The 15,796-nt window shown below is 45.7% G+C and overlaps 2 pseudogenes; one reads left to right on the top strand and one right to left on the bottom strand.

Moving 5' to 3' along the window:
• Window positions 1-3,948: 3,948 nt before the first annotated feature.
• Window positions 3,949-6,903, bottom strand: LOC123462319 (annotated as a pseudogene).
• Window positions 6,904-9,583: 2,680 nt separating this feature from the next.
• Window positions 9,584-11,500, top strand: LOC101613897 (annotated as a pseudogene).
• The last annotated feature ends 4,296 nt before the right edge of the window (window positions 11,501-15,796 follow it).

Here is a 15,796-nt window from a genome sequence, read left to right on the forward strand (position 1 = left end):
TGGAGGGAGCATTGAAATTCTTTCTTCTGTCTCTATCTCTCTCTCTCCCTCTCTTTACTTCCTCTCTTTCTACTACTATTTTATTTATTTCATATACATATATATATACATATATACATTTATTATTTATTATTACATATACACGTGTACATTTATTAAAAGAATTATTTATGCTTTGTTTTTTTTGTTTTTTTTGTTTTTTTTGGTTTTTTGAGGTAGGGTCTCACTCTAGCCCAGGATGACCTGGAATTCACTATGTAGTCTCAGGGTGGCCTCGAACTCACGGTGATCCTCCTACCTTTGCCTCCCAAGTGCTGGGATTAAAGGCGTGCGTCACCACGCCCAGCTGGTTTTTTTTTTTTTTTTTTAAGATAGGGTATTCCTCTAGCTCAGGCTAACCTGGAACTCATGGTGAACCTCCTACCTCTGCCTCCAAAGTGCGGGAATTAAAGGTGTATGCCACCTGTATTAGTCAGGGTTCTCTAGAGGAACAGAAGTACTAGAATGAATTATTTTACAAAGGGAATTTATTGGATTAGCTTACAGTAGTCCAATAGCAGTTGCAGGCCTGAGAATCACCGAACCTGGTAGCTGCTCAGTCCACGTGGCCAGATGCCTCAGCATTCCTGACCTGGCACTGCAGATGGTGCTGGAAAGCCTGGAGGCTTCCTGAGGAGCCGCTGGGTTTCGATCCACATGGGTCTTCAGTCAATGTTTGTCTTTAGTCCGCACTGGTCTTCAATCCACGCTAGAAGGTAGGGAGCAGCTCCGGCAGCCAAGTGGAAGGACGGAAGGAAAAAAGGGAACTCTTCTACCCAGAGCTTCCTTATATCAAGTCCCTCTCTGAGCGGGGCCGCCCACTCTGGGGGAAGGGCTCACCCTGGGAGAAAGACCTCCTCCTTAGTTGATCCTTTCTAGAAGCAGCCTGTGGATTACTAAACAGATCAAGTTGACAACACCTTAACTATCACACATGTGTACATTTATTAAAAAAATTATTTATGCTTTGTTTTTTTTTGTTTTTTTTTTTTTGGTTTTTTGAGGTAGGGTCTCACTCTAGCCCAGGATGACCTGGAATTCACTATGTAGTCTCAGGGTGGCCTCAAACTCACGGTGATCCTCCTACCTCTACCTCCCAAGTGCTGGGATTAAAGGTGTGCGCCACCAAGCCCAGCTGGGTTTTTTTTTGTTTTTTTTTAAGATAGGGTATTCCTCTAGCTCAGGCTGACCTGGAACTCATGGTGAACCTCCTACCTCTGCCTCCAAAGTGCGGGAATTAAAGGTGTATGCCACCACGCCTGGCTGCTGCTGCCTCGGCTTCTTTTTTGTTGTTGTTTTTGTTTTGTTTCTTTTATGTTTGAGGTAGAGTCTCCCTCTATCTCAGGCTCTCCTAGAATTCACTATGTAGTCCCAGGGTGGCCTCAAAGTCAAGGTGATCCTCCTACCTAAGCCTCCCAAGTGCTGGGATGAAAGGTGCACACCACCAAACCTGTTTATTTTGTTCTCAAAAATTATTTACTAGAGAGAGAGACAGAGAGAGTTGGGGATGGGGTGGGGGAGGGCAGGGAGGAGAGCCACACTGTGATTGAGGCCAGCCTTGGCTACATAGTGACTTCAAGGCCAGCCTGGGCATGTTGCTGTTGTTGGTCATGTGGAGACCCATCCTGGTGGCTTATGATTTCTACCACTGAGCATTACCTCCAGCTGCTTTGTTCCTAGGATTTAATAATTATTTATTTATTTACTTACATTTACTGAAAAAGAGAGACGGAGACAGAAGGGAAATAGAGAGAATAGGCATGCTGGGGCTCCTGTGACTGGAAACTCCACATGTATGTGCCACTTACTGTCTCTAGCTTTATTTGTTTATTTGCTAAGTTTTGCAGGCAAGTGTCTTAACCGCTGAGCCATCTCTCCACCATGAAACTTTGGTTTTGGTTTATTTTTGTTCATTTAACTGAGAGCAACAGAGAGAGAAAGAAGCAGAGATATATAGAGAGAGAATGGGTGCACCAGCGCCTCCAGCCACTGCAAAGGAACTCCAGACGCGTTCGCCCCATTGTACGTCTGGCTTCTGAGGGTCCTGTGGAATTGAGCATGTATCCGGAGTTCCTTTGCAGTGGTTGGAGGCCCTGGTGTGGCCATTTTCTCTCTTTCTCTCTGCTTCTTTCTCTGTCGTTCTCAAATAAATAAATAAAAATAAACAAAAAAAGAAAGCTTCAGCTGGGCAGGGGGATGCACGCCTTTAATCCCAGGACTTGGGAGGCAGAGCTTGGAGGATTGCCATGAGTTCCAGGTCATCCTGAGACTATATAATGACTTCCAGGTCACCTTAGGCTAGAGTAAGATCCTAACTTGAAAAACCAACCACATACAACAAAAACAACAAAAAACCTTATTGGGCTGGAGAGATGGCTCAGCAGTTAAAGTGCCTCCCGTTGAAAGGCAGGAAGGAAAATTTTAAAGTAAACTTTGGGAACAAACAGCTGCTTGCTACAGAAAAGCTAGGGGTCAGCCTGAACTGTATATTCCTGGAAGAAGTAAATCAAAGATAGGCTAAAAGATAGTCTGTGGGTGGCCCAAGATATGGGTTGGTCGGGTAAACATAAACTTTATGTCCTGGGAAGAGGAAAAACAAAAATATAGTTTTAAGAAAAACCAAAATAATAAAATAATTTCCCAAGATAGCCTGACCAAGGACTTAAACTATGATATGGACAAATAAGATATGTAGACATAACTGTATATAAGCTTTGCAAATACCCTTGTGGAAACCGCCCCCCCCTTTCCCTTCCTTGCTAAAAACCTATAAAAAGAAACACCCAATAGGACTCAGGGTCAATTCCTCTGTCTCCCGCGTGGGATAAGTATAGACCCCAGAGCTCTGGTTTCCCAAGTAAAGCCTCATGCTTTTGCAGCAAGTTTGGTCTCCCGTGTGTCTTTGGGTGCATGCTATCTCGGGACCTGAGTGAGGGTCTCCCTCTGGGAGTCTTTCACCTTCAAAGCCTACTAAACTCGGTTTCATTCCTTGGTACCCATATAATGCAAGATGCACAATGTGACACATGAATCTGGAATTCATTTGCAGCAACTGGAGGCTCTGGCACACCCATTCTTTCTGTCTCTCTCTCCCTTCTCTCTGTCTCTATTTGCTAGCGAATAAGTAAATAAAAACATTTTCAGGGTGGAGAGATGGCTTAGTGCTTAAGGCACTTGCCAGTGAAGCCTAAGGACCCAGGTTCAACTCCCCAGTAATCACATAAACCAGATGCACAAGTGGCACATGCGTCTGGAGTTCATTTGTTCTCTCTCTTGCTCTATAATAAAAATAAATAAATTATGTTAAAAAAATTTAAAAAATAAAGCTTCGTTCTCAGGGTGGCGTCTAACTCTCAGTGATCCTCCTATCTCTGCCTTCTGAGTGCTGGTATTAAAGGTGTACACTAACATGCCTGGCTCAAGAGTATTTTTTAAAATAAAAAAGATTATATTTAGCCACACATGGTTGCATATACCTATAATGTTATCACTCAAAAATATGAGGGCAATAGGATCAGGAATTTAAGGCCAGTCTGAGTTACCATGAGATTCTTTTTGTTGTTGGTGGTGCTGGTTTTTCAGGGTAGGGTCTCACTCCATCCCAGGCTGACCTGGAATTCACTATGTGGTTACAGGTTGGCCTTGAACTCACTGTGATCCTACTACTTCTGCCTATCATATGCTGGATTAAAGGTGTGCACCACCACAACCTGCTATGAGATTCTTACCTCCAAGAAAAATATTTATATATCTTCCGGGACTAGGTATATAGCTCACTGGTGGAGTGATTGCACTGAAAAATAATGATAAATATGTATATAGCATAACTTAAAGATTCCACAAGGACAGAATTGTTAAAAAATAATCTTACATGTAGATAGCCTCCAACTAGCAAATAGCATTGCAGTCTTAAGTTCTAAAAATTGGAAAATACACAAAAGAATTGGTCTGGAGATAAAGATCACTGTAAGCACTTACTTGCCTGGCATGTGCAAGGCACACTGTAAATTAGGTTGTGTGTGTGCACACGTGTTTAAATTAAATATAAACAAACCAGTAAATATACCATAAAAAATGAAGCTTCTTGCCATGGGATATTGTTTACAATCATGGAAGTTGTTAAGAAGAAATAAATTAAACAAAAAAATTTAAAACAAAAGCTTCTCTTTTCAGATGGTATTGAGCAATGGGGAGATTCAATAGTTACCAAAATGCTGAGAGGTGACAGTGTCATGTTCAGCACTAAGTAAGACAATCTATCACACTCTCCATGATTCAGGGACAACTTTCAAAGAGGTGGCTGAAAGAAAGTAAGAGCCAAAGAAAGGAAAGAAGTGCTTTGCCATACTGTCTTCCAGATACAAAGTGGTGGTGGTTTTCATGACTTCACTTTAGAGACAGGCTGTCATGTATCTCAGGCTGGACTGAAACTCTCTATACAGCTGAACTTGACATTCATCTCCTGATCTGAGCACTTCCTACAAAACCTCAGGACTTCTGTATCGCTCTCAAGCACAGACATTCAAAGTTAACCATACAGGCGCTAGAGAGACGGCTTAGTGGTTAAGGCACTTGCCTGCACTGCCAAAGGACCCAGGTTTGATTCCTCTGTACCCAGTTAAGCCAGATGTACATGGTGACGCATATGTCTGGAGTTCATTTGCAGCGGCTAGAGACCCCGGCACTCCCATTCTTTCTCTCATTTTCTTTCTCTTTCTCTCTCCCTCTCCTTTTCTATCTCTATCTTTCTCTCAATTTCTCTGTTATTTGTAAGAAAAAAAAAAAGGAACAAAGGAAGGAAGACAGAAAGAAAGAAAACAAAGTTAAACACACATTTTCCAGAAACAGATTTCCCCCTCAAGTGGAGAGACATGGTGAGACAGAAAAAAGAGGATGGCGGGAGAGGATTGTGATCATGATACACTGTGTAAATGTGTGGTAAGTTGGTTGTTGATAGAGAGTTTAACTTAGGACCAGGTGTGGTGGTGCACGCCTTTAATCCCAGCACTTGGGAAGCTGAGGAATGACGACCACGCTGAGCTTGAGGCCATACTGAGACTACATACTACATTGTGGGTCAGCCTGAGCTAGAATGAGACTGTACCTTGACCAACCAAAAATGAATAAATAAATAAATGAGTTAAAAATACTGGGCTGGAGGGATAGCTCCATGGTTAACGTATTTGCCTGCAAAGCCAAAGGAACCCATGGTCCTTTGGCTTTTTAGGCAAGTGTCTTAACCGCTAAGCCATCTTCCCCAGTCCAAAGAATTTATTTTTAGCTCCAAAGACTTGAGCCACATTCTGAGCACACGAACTTTTGCTTTCTCTCCTTCCCTCATTACCTCCACATCCCACCCAGGACCACTGTGCTCTAGCTATGCACATCTGCATTTTAGAAGAGCCTTGTCCATTTGTGTTTCTGCTTTATAGTCAGGAACTGCTGACATACTGTGAATAGACTGTAAAACTTGAAACAATGCAGATTTTGAAGGAATAATAGGTGTCTTGTGCTTTAAGACTCTCTTGTAGGATTATTCTCTAGGCAGATGAATCAAACAACTATGTAAATCACAAAAACTGAAAATGAACCAAACTGAAAAGGAAAACATTCCAGGCAGTATCTTTCGACTGTATCCTGTCATTGTAGAGAATAAACAGGACGCAAAACTCATTCCAAATTACTCTTCCTGGGCCAGAGAGAAGGCTTAGCGGTTAAGTGCTTGTCTGTGAAGCCTAAGGCGTTTTCAATGTACTGCTTCATTAACGTGCAATTCACCCCTGTGAGCTTCACAGGCAGGCTTCTGTGAGGAAGTCCTGTTCCCTGCTGACAGCATTAATAATTATTTCCTTAACTCGGTGCTCTGATGATCTGTGAACCAGGTGCTCGGACCCTAATGGGCAAAATCAGTGTTGACCCTCATCTCCTCTAATAAGCTCTTGGAAAATATGAGGCCTGCAACAGTCCCTGTTTCTTGAGCTCAAGGAACAGCAAAGAAGAATCCTTCCACAATAGCAAAAGCTATAAAACGTTCTGCATAAGTAGCGCTTTTGTCCCCAATCCAACTCAAGGCCCTCTGCCTTCTTCAAACAGGCACTGAAAAAGAATTCCGTTTCTTTGGAATCTTTAATATAAGTGTCAACAAGGAGCCTCTATATCTCAGAATGTATGTTTCCCTAGCAACTTGGAACCCAGAGAAAGAGCAGGCTTCTGTAATTTGAACTCCTTGGCTAAATCGGTCTACCAAGTTTCCTTTTACATGCCATTACTGGCCGCAAAGAAAGCCAGAACATGAGATATAAAATATCTCTGCTCAGGAGTCAGGGCTTCCACTGCTGAATTTCCTTGGAAAGATGCACCGGCTCAGCGGTCCAGAGGTAGGCCTCAGCTTTCTAGCACATCTTCCTGATAACCTGGCACTGGAGACCTGGAGGGGAGGAGAGTGGAGGGATGCAGGGGACCAAGGCGGGAGGGCGGGACCAGATCTTCCCATTGGAGGAGCCTGGCCCCGCCCCCCGGCACTGCCCGGCGTTCGCGCGTGGGTGGGGACTTCCGGGAAGCTCCAGAAGCCCCGGCCCTCGGCTGCGAGGTCTCAGGCTCACGGGGCAGGATAGCCAGGCCATCTCCGCGGACACGACTCCGGACCCGTCCGCCGGCCCCGGCCACCGAGGGGGTGAAGCCCGAGGAACGCTGCGGGCGGCGTCGCTGTCCCCGGTACGCGGGAGAGCAGTGTTCGCGACCTCCGCGACAGTGACCTCTGGAGACCGAGCCCCGCAGCGCCCTGTGGCTTGGCCGGTGACCTGGTCTCCTCAAGGTTCCGCGTTCACGGATAACATGAAACTTGAAAGCACACTTCCCCAGCATCTTCTTTGGGCGCCAGGTTTGCCTTGGGGTCCGACACCCCGCTAACGCCTCAGACCATTGACGAAAGCCAAGCCTACAATTTGGGGCTCTCTGGAGGCAAGCCTATCATTTCTTTCATACCGTTGATAGTTTGCAGTGTATGCTTCCACAGCTTAGACTCAATCTATTGTCAACAGTTTTAAAGGTTTTGATGCTACTGTAAATCATATAGTATGCCTGATTTCATATTCAGAAATAAGTATTGTTTTTCTATGCTCATAAGGTATCCTACAAACTTTATTATTTCAATATTTCTGCCATACTTGTGTAATGAACACACTGAATGGTGGTTATTTTTAAATGTCACTAACACTGATCATTTTGCAGAGCCTAGGATCATGAATTTCTAAGAATATACATATCAAATCACAATGAACTAATAACAAAATAGAGTAACTACAACAAAACCATAAATGACAAATGTCAGGGAAAATGGGGGATATGAATCCTCAACAACTTTAAAACACTGAGCCATCTTATAAATGATTTAGAGAATCCTATGCCTGTTACTCATAGACTCACAGTGGGTCCAAAAGTTTATGTCAGTATGCTAAGTGGTAGACAACACTGGGGGCCCCAGAGCATCAAGAGGGCACTCATAAACATTCCCTTGGAGAGCAGATGGTCCTGAGCTGTCCTGCTATAGGCAGTTGGCCTCAAGCCCAGTTTGCAAGAGAAGCCAGCTCATCAAGCTAGCAGTAGCCCAGGAAGCATTCGCTTGGAGAGCTGAAAGCCCTGAGCCTCACTGTGCAGGAGGGCTGCTCCCTCTATCCATCCCCCACCCCAAGGTGCAGAGGAACTCCGCATCTGGAGCTACCACAGTGGGCTCCAGCACTGGGCATGACTCTGCATCCTTCCAGCCCACGTTTAGTCTGACCAATGGAAAGCCCAGATCTGAGATCTGTAAGAAAAAAGAATTTTCTTTTCTTTTTCTGTTTTCGTCTCCTAAATAGGAGGGTCTCAGTATACCTCGGGCTATCCTGGAACATAGTCTGCAGTCAAGGTGAGTTTTGAGCTTAGCCAACCACCTACTACTGCCTCCAGAATGCTGCGTTAGTAGCAATGTGTCATGTATCACCACGTCCAGTCAAGTCCATCGCAGAACTTGCTCTTTCCTCAAACACAAAAAGAGAATCAAACTGGCTGACATGGGATGCCACTACTACAAACTGAAACCTAAGTGGAGAATGAAAGGATATATATATATAATCTGGTACCCCAGCCTTTTTCCTTTTCTGTAGATAAGAAGGCCTTTATTGTATTTTAAATTTGCTTTGTAGAAAATTCTTCTCATACTACTTCTCTACCCCTTTCCTCTGAGGCCTTCCTCTGTAGGGTTATAGGTATTTGAGGGAGAAACCCCCTGATTCTGGGAGTTATGTGGGAAAGAAACTTAGAAACTGTATGGCTAATATATTTAGATAAAAAACAATTTATTTATTTATTTGAGAGAGAAAAAGAGTAAGACAGAGAGAGGAAGAGACAGATATAGAGAGAGAATGGGTGCCCCTGGGCCACTAGCCACTGCAAACTCCAGATACAGGTGTCATCTTGTGCTTCTGGTGTAGGTGGGTATTAGGGAATTGAAAATGGGTCCTTAGGCTACACAGGCACGTGCCTTAATTGCTAAGCCCTCTCTCCATCCCTAATGGGCTACCTTTAAATGGATACAGTTGATTGAGAATGAGTGAGGAGGTTCTGACACTCCAGGACTCTAGGAGATCCACCACAATGTTGGGGTTACCTAGGGCAGTTAACCACTGCTTGTGAGATAAACCCACCCTACTTTCTGTTCTATCTGCAACACCAAAGATTATATTATGAATTATTCAGTTTATTTAGGGAGAAATCTTGAGGTACATTTAAGAGAATTTAGTCCTTCAGAAGGCTGGGCAGAGGTTTGGTAGTGCATTAATAATCATAATTACACCTGATTATGGCTTCTCCCCTGGGATCCATGATTGTGCCAGGAATATCAGTAGAGCAAGAGGCAGGGATCAAGGGAGTCATCACTTCCTCAATATTGGTGCCTCATGCTGAAGATGGCAGGTCCAATTCATGGGCTTGAGATCCCATTGATGCTCAAAGCCCACAAAAGCTCCTATTATCTCTCTCGCTTTCAATCCTTTATAGACATATCTGTCAGATCACTGAAGTTATAGTATGCTTTGCTAGAATACAAGGCTTTTACTAGAGAATAAGATAAAATGGGTAAACTGAGTCTTAAAATATTTATTCAGGTTACAAACTCCTTAGAGAACATAGGCTGGCATTGGAGAGATCGCTTAGTGGTTAAGGCACTTGACAGGGATGCCTAAAGACCCATATTCAACTCTGCAGATCCCAGTAAACCAAATGCACAATAGGGAGGCAAGTGCAATCTCCCACATACCCACTAGGTGGCAAAAGCGTCTAGAGTTCAATGGTAGTGGATGAGACCCTGTGTGGCAATTATCTCTTTCCCTCTCCTCCTCTCTCAAACAATACGAAAAAGAAAATTAAAAGGAACATAGGCTTCAGGGGTAATATCAAATAGTAAGGGGTACATTAAATTGTTGCAGAATGTGGACGCAGTCCGATTGATTCATCCCGGCTGGCGGTGGGCGTGGGTGGTGGTGGTGGGGTTGTGAGGGAAGGAGGGATGGTGTCCCCAAGAGGATTGACACAGAATCCCCTGAAGAAGATCTGGATGCCCTACAGCAACGGCCGGCAGGCTCTGCACGCCTGCAAGCATGGTGTTGCATGACCAACTGCCTGACACTCATCGTCATGGTGGGTCTTCTTGACAGGGGCAAGACCTACATTTCTAAGACACTGACCCACTACCTGAACTGGATTGGTGTGCCCACTCGGGAATTCAACGATGGCCAGTATCGCCGGGACATGGTCAAGACGTATAAATCTTTTGAATTTTTCCTCCCAGACAATGAAGAGAGCCTGAAAATCTGGAAGCAGTGTATCCTGGCAGCTCTCTGTGACGTCCGGAGGTTTCTCAGTGAGGATGGGGGACATGTGTCGGTTTTTGACGCAACTAATACCACCAGCGAACGGAGAGCAACCATCTTTAATTTTGGGGAGCAGAACGGCTACAAGACCTTCTTCGTTGAGTCTATCTGTGTGGATCCCGAAGTCATAGCTGCCAACATCATGCAAGTGAAACTGGGCAGCCCTGATTATGTTAGCCACGGAGGATTTCATGAGGCACATCGAGTGCTATGAGAACTCCTATGAGCCACTGGATGAGGACCTGGACAGGGATCTGTCCTATATCAAGATCATGGATGTGGGGCAGAGCTATGGGATGAACCGTGTAGCCAACCATATCCAGAGCCGAGTCGTATATTACCTCATGAATATCCATGTGACTCCCCACTCCATCTACCTGTGCTGGCATGGGGAGAGCGAGCTCAAGCTCAAGGACTGGATTGGCTGGGACCCAGGACTATCTCCCTGGGACAGAGAGTTTGCCAAGGGTCTGGCTCAGTTCATCAGCGACCAGAACAACAAGGATCTGAAGGTCTGGACCAGCTAGATGAAAAGAACCATATTGACTGCGGAAGTGTTGGGTGTGCCCTATGAGCAGTGGAAGGTCCTCAACGAGATAGATATGGGCGTCTGTGAGGAAATGACCTACGAGGAAATTCAGGCCCATCATCCACTGGAGTTCACCCTGCAGTACCAGGACAAGTACCGTTACCGGTATCCGAAGGGTGAGTCCTATGAGGACCTGGTCCAGCGACTGGAGCCTGTCATCTTGGAAGTGGAGAGACTGGAGCACGCGCTGGTCATCTGCCACCAGGCTGTGATGGCGAGGCCTCCTGGCATACTTCCTAGCCAAGGCAGCAGAACAACTGCCCTACCTCAAGTGTCCCCTGCACACGGTCCTGAAGCTGACCCTTGTGGCTTACGGTTGTAAAGTGAAGTCCATATTCTTGAACGTGGCAGCTGTGAATACACACCGAGACAGGCCTCAGAATGTAGACATCTCCAGGCCTCCAGAGGAAGCCCTTGTCACAGTCTCTGCTCACCAGTGACCACATGCCATCCACTGAGGCCCCTGTGCAGGAGTTGGTTGAGTCTCCACACGAGGTCATTCCAGGTTCCTCTTGTGTTTACATTAGGGGCATTGTCACCATGCAGGAGCACCGTCAAAGCTGTGCCTGGCTGGTAGGGCCCAGAGCCCTCAGCCTAGCCCAGGGTCTCCTTGTTGACAGCCAGCGACAGGGTTGGATGTGGCTGCTGACATGCTCGGAATCCCCAGGCTATTTGTTCTGCGGCCGGTTGAGCTCTTCCTTTGCTCCTTTTTCTGGTCCCTTTGCTGTGGCTGGCAGATAGATGGCTGCTTTGTGAAGTGTGCAGCCCTAAATGTGAAACGGACCGTCTCACCGAGATGTCCTCACTGTGGCTCAGCTGCCTGGGTGCACAAGGCAACTCCTGGCCGGGCTCTTCCTGTCCTCTTCATAGCCAGGTCTTCCTGGGGTGCTGAGTATCTCCTACTCAAGACGAGGCCAACTCTCCCCATCCCTCCCTTCCAGGAATGGAAGTGCTGCAGCCTCTGGCCAGGCCCATTGGGCAGTCGCCCACATTCGGCATTCCTCGAACAGCATGCTTGCTTTGGCACATGGTGACACTGAAGGGAAAGGGAACATTGGAGGTGCCCTTTCCTGACTTCTACCAAGGCCTGTGATGAAATATTGGGGAACTGGGGCTCAGGCCGCCTTGTCCCAGCTGTTCTCAAGAACTGAACTGGGCGATCATGGAAGGATGGTCGAGTTGTCCTGGTTACCTTCACAGTGCACACACCAAAATGCTCAAAGAGCCTGGGCTCTCCTTCCCTGGTCATTGTCAACTCTGTCCACACAGGACTATGCACCGCTGGCAAGGATGTTCCTTTGCTGTGAGTGGCTCAGAACTACCTGTAGTCCTGTTAGCTCCTCCCTGGTGTTTGTTACCGTCCACATGTTGTACTGAAGAAGGAGGAAAACAGGCCTTGGAGGCAGCCACTGGCCCAAGGAGAAGTCCTCAGCCTGTCAGCTTTGTCTCATGTCATGGGAGTCTGATAAAAACAACCTTGTGGAGCCTCTGAGTTCTTGTAGGTTTATGCAGCTGATTATGGCTCCGTTTTACAGCTGGCCAACAGGCTGACATGCAGGGCTGGAACCCATACCAGTGGCTGGTGCTGCGCTGCCCACAAACGGGACCTTGGTAAGCCAGATCCCTGCATCCAAGAGCCATTCCAAGTATGGGCCTTTTCAGCCTTGCCACTCCCATTGTCTGTCTGTAGCCTGCAGAGTCCACCAGGCCCTAAGGGAAGTCAGTGTCCCTGGTCCTGACAAGTGGTGTCTCTCTCTCTCTATCTCGCTCTCTCAATCTTCTTCTCTCCCTCTCTCTCTTTCTCTCCCTCTCTCTCTCTTTCTCTCTTGTCAAAGCTGTAGACAAACAGGAATAAATGTCTGGAATGAGCCTGACCCTCTTTGGCTCAATTCCTGTCAGAGAACCAAGCCCCATCTTGGGTCCAGAAGACCATACCATTGCCTTTGGTACATGGGGACTGTAACCTTTCCTTTTGTGTCTCTCCAAGATTGGGTGACCTTTGTCATCTGGACATAATGGTTAGCCATAGAGAATCCCTTGGGTCGGCAGCTGTGAATCTACCTGATGTCACCTGCAACAAAACCACCGAGGACTTTTATCTCTGCACTGAAAAGGAGGCGGGAGCTATTAAAGGAGGACTGCATGGGGCAGAGGTGTGTCTGGGACTTAGGGCATGCTTGGGAACAGCCCCTCCCTCATCTGCCTTGGAGTGGCTGCAATGTGCCTGGGCTGCAGACATTGTCCTGCTCTCCCTAGAATGGATGGCATTAGATTTCAACCATGCATTGCACTGTGTCCAGAATTCTTTGCATAAATACTTTTTAAAACACGAAAAAAAAATTGTTACAGAATGTTGTGGAATCCCAGTCAATGGCGTTTAGCTAGCAGGTGATGTGGGAGTGGAAGGAACAGCATGTGTTGTGAATCTAAGAGTGGCTTGTTTATTTTCAGGAGGGACTTTTCCATGTTACCCAAGCTAGCCAGGAATTCATGATACTTCTAGGGTCACAATTTGAAATTTTCTGGGTTTACAGGAGATTCCCAGGACCCTCAAGTTTCACATTACTTTAAATGAGTTTCACTCAAAGACTGCTTTCCGCAGGCCCTAAACAAAGAGTTTGACTAGAACCCTTGTCCAAGTCTTGTCTATGTTTGACATTTCACGGGAATTCTATTCAACCATCATTGGAGAGGATAGGCTGGAGGATGTGGCTCAGTAGTCACTGGTCCTGAGGCATGCTGGCACCTGCCCACTTTGTCACAATGGATTCATGACGTTGCTAGGCAACCAGATGCTGCTGCTGCCTCTTGTCTGAGTGTTCCACAGATGGTAAGGCAGAGCATCTTTCAGTGGTGTGTTCTGATGGTGCTTGATACTAGCATAACTTAGTGTGAGCACTAACACTGGGGGCTTGGGTTACTAATATTCTTATTGGAAGTGCTGTAGGGGGAGACTATAGAAGACAGTGGGGAGGGGATGGAGTGTGAGTGCAAGCTGAACTGGGATAAAGGAGGGGGATAGAGTCTTGCAGGAAAGAAGTGGCCAGCAAGGCCACAAACTCTACCATGAAGCGATTCCTGTGCTTTGGGCGCTGGGCTTCAAAACCAGAGCAGGCTGGTTTCCTGCCAGGGTACAAGTACTTGGGAAAGATCCACAAAGCTGCTTGCTTGGTGGACGTTGACAGGATATGCAATCTCGTCACATTAAGGATGTACCATGTTTCCCAAAAGGACAAGAAAAAAGGGTAAGAGAGGCCACAGGTGTGACAGCCAGGAAGGGCGATTGGCAGGAGGGCCTAAGGCGGAGAAGTGCCACCCTTTTGGGCTTGGCCCATGGGAGAGGAGAGAAGGGAGCCCCAAGAGCTGCTGTCATGGAGGATGCTGCGTCTTATTGCCACCACAGGCTCCTCAGCATCTTGTCCTGTACACCGTGGATGAGTCTAGGTACCAGAGCTTCATTTAGGAGTGCCAAACCCCAACTCTTAGCTGGTTCCCAAATCCCCTATTAGTACCACCCGCTTAGTAGCAGTCTATTGGCAACTAAATAGTGAGTTGTCTACCAAAATAGAGAATGAATATATCGAGTATATAATGGGGCTTCTGTACTTATTTTTTTCACTCTGACATTCCTTTAGCTGAATGTTTCTTATATATCAAAGGAAGGATGACTTTGTTAAGAGTGGTTTGTTTTTGGAGCCATTTTATTCAACGCTCTAAAGAACCTATAGTTCTTTAGAGAAATAAAATGTACTGAAATGCTAGTGAGTTGACTAAAACTGCCACAGACATGGTGATTATTGTGGAAGGTTACTTGGATGCTGTCTTTATGTTGTATATTAAGAGGAAAGTTTAAATCATGCCAATTACAGTTGAAAACCTCCAGAATTATAAGTGTCATTTCCATGAGAGAGGGGGTGAAGTGTATGATCAACAGCAGTTTAGTCAAGCATGGAGGTGCTGCCCACAAACATACCTAGTGGGATGTTGGGCTGGAAATATAGCAAAATTAAGGTCACCACGGCTTTTTGAGATTAATGTTGAAAAACACACCTTAGACTCATTGTAATACATAACCTTTACATCATATCTCAAAATCGAGTATCATTTTATTATTGTACTTAAATGTTTGTTAATAGCAGTAAGAGCACTGATTATAATATCTGATGAAGATTGAGCTGGTATGTGTTTTAAACAGCTCTCAGGATGTCTATCTGTGCCTACTGAAGCATCACAATGGTTTTCTGTGATGTCACTAGGATTTTCAACCCTCATTTCATGGATGAGAAGACTTAATTATCAAGTACACAAGACCCTCATAATAGGAGGAAAAGATGACATCAAAATAATGAAGAGGGGCTGGAGAGATGGCTTAATGGGTAAGCGCTTGCATGTGAAGCCTAAGGCTCGATTCCCTAGGACCCACGTTAGCCAGATGCACAAGTGGGCACACGTGTCTGGAGTTCATTTGCAGTGGCTGGAGGCCCTGGTGCTCCCATTCTTTCTCTTTCTCTCCCTCTTTCTCCATCTGTCACTCTTAAATAAATAAATAAAAAGAAAACAAAAAAATTAAAATAATGAGGAGACCAATTCAGAGGATACATGATGGAGAGTGGAGTTGGGAAAATGAAATTGAGGGGGTAGGAAATTATGGTTTGTCTATAATTATACAGTTTATCAATGGAGAGCTATGTTATGGTCTGGAGAGTTGGCTTAGTAATTAAGGTGCTTGCTGTAAAGCCTATGACCCACCTTCAACTCTTCAGATCCAATCTTAACAAGACACACGGAGGTGAGGCAAGTGCAAGGTCACACATGCCCACTAGTTGGCACAAGCCTCTGGAGTTTGATTACAGTAGCTGAGGTCCTGGCATGCCATTTTTCTCACTCTCTCTTGCTCTTCCTAATGTAAAATAAAAAAGTATATTCAAAAAGCGAAATAGTGCTTGGCATTATGGCACACTCCTTTAATCCCAGCACTTGGAAGGCAGAGGTAGGAGGATCATGATGAGTTAGTGACCAGCCAGACTAGCTAGTGAATTCCAGGTCAGCCTGGGCTAGAGGGAGAACCTAAAACATAAAATGACCGGACTAAGAAATGGAGAAGTGAAGTTCTCCAATCATCAGTCCACACGTGCTGTCCATGTGTCTTGTTCCTAATCAGGGAGCTGGTCATCTTCAGAGAGTGTTCAGCACCCACTTGCAAGCTTGATAAGAGAGAAGCAAAACTGAAGGAAGGACTGCAATGAAGGGGCCTTCCTAG

This window comes from Jaculus jaculus, chromosome 7, assembly GCF_020740685.1.
Source record: "Jaculus jaculus isolate mJacJac1 chromosome 7, mJacJac1.mat.Y.cur, whole genome shotgun sequence".
In the NCBI taxonomy this organism is placed as follows: domain Eukaryota; kingdom Metazoa; phylum Chordata; class Mammalia; order Rodentia; family Dipodidae; genus Jaculus; species Jaculus jaculus.